This window comes from Ictidomys tridecemlineatus, chromosome 2 (genome assembly GCF_052094955.1).
Source record: "Ictidomys tridecemlineatus isolate mIctTri1 chromosome 2, mIctTri1.hap1, whole genome shotgun sequence".
In the NCBI taxonomy this organism is placed as follows: Eukaryota; Metazoa; Chordata; class Mammalia; order Rodentia; family Sciuridae; genus Ictidomys; species Ictidomys tridecemlineatus.
Genome location: NC_135478.1, coordinates 174,911,625 through 174,916,208, shown reverse-complemented (window position 1 = coordinate 174,916,208; position 4,584 = coordinate 174,911,625). Strand labels below are relative to the sequence as shown.

Genomic DNA, 4,584 nt, shown 5'->3' with positions numbered 1-4,584 from the left:
GGAAACCTTCCAATGGGCCTCTGGAGAGGTATTGAGGTAGAAGTATGACTATTACATTTGCGTCCTGGATAGAAAATTGGCACCATTACTTAGATCATACTCTGGTCTATAAAATAAATAAGGCTATAGCAATTACACCACTTCCTCAGCCTCCTTCATGAGGATGTGCACCATGGAACAAATATTACTCCAATATATATGGTTTACAGATAGATTTCCCGGTGGCAAATGGTGATGAAAGACTCTGGCAACTCCTGTGGTGAATTTCTTAAAAAGCTCACAGTAAAGGTATTACATAAGAAACATGCTGAATATCTCCAAGATAAGTATGTTTCATACATGCTATGTTTCATACATGGCTTTAAATAATACTTGTTTACTCGTTTCTACCTTCTTTGTTCACTGAAACATCTGAACTAGCTTGCATTAAAACTTTTCTATAAAATAATGTCTTAACATTATAGGCGCTTCCCCAAACTGTGAAAATAACCCCCCAGATGTCTTATCATTTATTTAGTCTTTTTTTTTTTTAATGTGGTGCTGGGGATCGAACCCAGTGCCTCATGCATGCTAGGCAAGTGCTCTACCACTGAGCCACAACCACAGCCCCCCCCAGATGTCTTTTCACATTGTGAAATAGCTGCAAGGACTTGCATGTGTAAGTCCTTTTCCTCTGGATTTTCTTGGATTCTTGTCTGCAACTTTACCTCTTGGAGCATTTCCTCTCTGAGTATTAGCTCTGGTCTTCTCATATAAAGAAATAAACCATTTCTGATTGAAGTGCATCACTATTCCATTTTCTTCACTGCTTTCTTTTTTCAAAATGTATATTTCTTCTTCATTTACAACCAGTATCTAATAAAGTGTGTGGTCTCTTCCCTGAAAAACCCTTTGGTAAGCAGCAGGACCTAGATTTATGTTCCAGGATAAGCTCTGAAAGATTACTTTTTTTTTTTTGTATCAAGGATTGAATCCAGGGGTGCTTAAACTCTGAGCCACATCCCTGGCCCTTTTTATTTTTTATTTTGACACAGGATCTTGATAAGTTGCTTAGGACCTCACTAAATTTCTGAGTCTGGCTTTGAAGTTGCAATCCTCCTGCCTCAGCCTACCAAGCTGCTGGGATTACAGTCATGTGCTACCATGCCTGGCCTTAAAGATTACTTTCTGCTAATAAGCCAAAGCTGTGTGATAACAATTGCAAACTCCCTTTCCTTTCCTACTCCTCACTTACATCTCAGAAGAGATCCTCAGCTTTCCTTTTAGTTCCCTAAGTTAAAACCCATCCAGCAGAGAGCTACCTCTATCCTGAATTTATTGTTTCCTTGGCCAACAGGTTTAAGACACCATACAGAAAGTCAGAAAGCACCAGACATATTCTACCTCTCCTCATAATTCATTACTTCCTGATTGCTCTTAGGAGAGACCAAGCCTCCAAGTTAATTAACCTCAAGAGTGATTACCCTGCACCTTCTGCTTGGATGTTATATTTCCCTGTCATTGGAAATAGTGACTTACGGAGAGAATCTGGAACAGTTGTTATATACATGAGCCAGTAAAGTCAAAGTATGGTTCCAGAATCACTTCCCCAAAATCTTATGGTTAAGTCTTTTGGAATTCATAAATATTCTGATTTTGTGAAGAAAATATGGCATATAAACCATACATTTAACATCCCCAGCAAGTCTGGGACAATACCTTATTACCAAACATATTGACCTTCCTCTAGCAAGACATAAAACTACTCACAAAATATAAGAAAAATAAAGAATATAAATAGCTTCAAGTCAGATTGGGCTAGATATTGCTTCCAAATTGTCAAAAAGCTTTCAGTTTTCAGAGTTTACTATATTTTTGAGCCATGGACCTTCATTATAGATAGTGGCTAATAATGAGTTATTGCTGGGTGCCATTAACAGTGCTTGGTTATTGAATTGGGATTGGCCAGTCTCACTTGCTGAGGTTATTGCATTGCTAGCCCTGGAATCAGGGAATTTTCAACCAAAGCCTTCACTCATACTGCCCTGTTCTTTAGTTTGGGAAGTATAAGCACCCAGTCCTGTATGATCTGTCTGTAGCCTAATCATTGTGCTGAGCCTGGCTGAGTTTATGCAAGGTTTTTTTTTTACTTCAATGCAAAAATGATAATTTTTGACATAATAATTTCTAATTTTTCTCAGAGTTTTTCCCAATCCCACACTTCTAAGAAGGTAGTCAGGCTCCATATGCTCTTTTTTTCTGTGTAGGAAACTTTTTTTTTAAGAGAGAGAGAGAATTTTTTAATATTTATTTTTTAGTTTTCGGCGGACACAACATCTTTGTTGGTATGTGGTGCTGAGGATGGAACCCGGGCCGCATTCATGCCAGGCGAGCACGCTACCACTTGAGCCACATCCCCAGCCCAGTGTGTAGGAAACTTGTGACATTTGTTTTCCAAAAGTCTGAAATCCTTGAGGGGGTTAAATTAGGAAGAAATAAAGAGAAGAGAATGATTTTGAGAACACAGAGAGAAGGGAAGGTGTATTTTTCAAAGTCTGGGAAGAATTTGGAGGTCAACAGATATTAGGATTGTAAGATTGGTTCAGGGAAGATAACAGAACTTCAGAGGCAGATTGGCTATATGATCACCTAGCTTTGGCAGAAATTCTAAAGTCCAGAGAAATAAAAGAGTCCTTCAACAGTCCATCAAGGACAATAGAGATGTCACTAGTAACCAGGGTAGACTAGAAGACAGGCAGTTCTACACATGCTATTTTGTAACTTCCTTAGCATATTTCATGGAATGAGTATGGAAGAGGGTGGGGGGTTCCAATAAGACTGAGATTAAAATGTCAACTAAGGTATGGGAATCAGGGCTTAAGTTATATTTAGAATAGATTTTTTAAATAAAGAGAAGTGATGATTTTGTACACGTGTGTAGATTTGTAATTGCCATCATTAATTTTCCAACCTCTATATCTGTTTCTTTAAAAAAGAATTCTTGGCTGCTATTTTAATAGAATGCCTTTCCACTTCTGATACCTACATTTTTTTTTTTTTTTTTTTTTTTGGTATTAGGGATTGAACTCAGGGATGCTCAACCACTGAGCCACATCCCAGCCCTATTTTGTATTTTATTTAGAGACAGGGTCTCAGTGAGTTGCTTAGTGCTTCGCAGTTGCTGAGGCTGGCTTTGAACTGTCTCAGCCTCCCAAGCCGCTGCCTGGCAATTTGATGTATTTTTTATATTTACATGTTTTCACTTCTTTACATTTCTTTCTTAGCACTCTTTTTTACTATCCATTTTTTTCTCCATAAGGAAGAACTCTTCTCATAAGGGTTTGAGATGATCCAGTAGGACAAGAGTAGAGGTCATTTGTGTGAAGCTTGAGAGTTACTGTATATAATATGAAACACCAAAACGAACAAACCAAGGAAAGAGTTAAATTACATGTGAGGCTGAGGCAGGTGGATTGCAAGTTCAAAGTCAGCCTAAGCAACTTAGTGAGACTCTGTCTCAAAATAAAAAATGAAACAGGCTGGGGATGTAGCTCAGTGGTAAAGCACCTCTGTGTTAAATCCCTTGTATGTATGTGTGTATGTATGTATAAATAAATAAATAAGTTTGTTTCTACCTGAGAACTTTGACTTATCTGTTTCCTCTCTAGGGTTCTGGCTTGTGCTGGGAACAGGAATTGAGTGTGAGAATGGTACTTACTACATCTTTGCCCTTTGCTGCTGGTCTGATAACAAATGACAGCATGCAAGTGTAAGTACGTGTGAAATACCTTCAACAAATCCACAACTGAAACAATACTCCATGTCTGACATCACTTGTCTTTGAGAACAAAATAGATAAAGGATGAAAATGGTAATTGTGTATCAAGGGGGTTAGGAGGCAGGAAGGCATTCCCAAGACATCACAGAATACTGCCTAGGAAGAAGCCAGCAGTAGACTTTTCAGCTATCATTCCACTTCCCTAATGGGCCATAGTTGTGTGAGGTAAGTATTATGAAAGAGGAGCAGTGCCTGGTTGGGGCTTCCCTGGTGAGACTGAAACCCAGATTTATATTAGACCTTCTCAGCACCCTGTTTTCACACCTCTAGATGCTCCTTCCTGCAAATGATCTTGAGGGTTTTGTGAGTATTACTTCCAGGTGGCTGCAGATCCGCCAAATAGCTCAATGTTTTCACAAAGGTATTTATTTTTAGATGAGCTCATGGTTTCTTAAAATCCTTGCTTATTTCCTGTAAGATTTATTGCTGGAAACTTATTTTATTGGTATTGCTACTTTGGCAACAATTTCTTTTAAATTATATTTTATACTGTTACTGCTGTGTAAAAATGCTATTGACTTTCACCTTTTGTGCTTTCAATGCTGTGAAGTATCCGAGTGCAAGGTTTAGATTAGAAGAAATAAAAATAGGTAGAAAGGAGACATAAAGGAAGGACAAGGAAAAAAAAAGACTTTAATTCAGAAGTTCCACATACTTTTCTAGGTCCATCATTCCTAAATTCCTGGGAAATCTGAAAATCGACATATTTATGGTAAATTAAACCTCCAATAAATTGATTAAGAGATATAATATATTGAGAAACAGAT

At 37.9% G+C, this 4,584-nt stretch overlaps 1 non-coding gene across 1 annotated transcript; it reads right to left on the bottom strand.

Annotated features, from left to right (window-relative positions):
• Positions 1–532: 532 nt before the first annotated feature.
• Trnaa-agc (transfer RNA alanine (anticodon AGC)) lies at positions 533–605 on the bottom strand. Its single transcript has one exon. It is a non-coding gene; the product is annotated as a tRNA-Ala (tRNA).
• Positions 606–4,584: the final 3,979 nt, after the last annotated feature.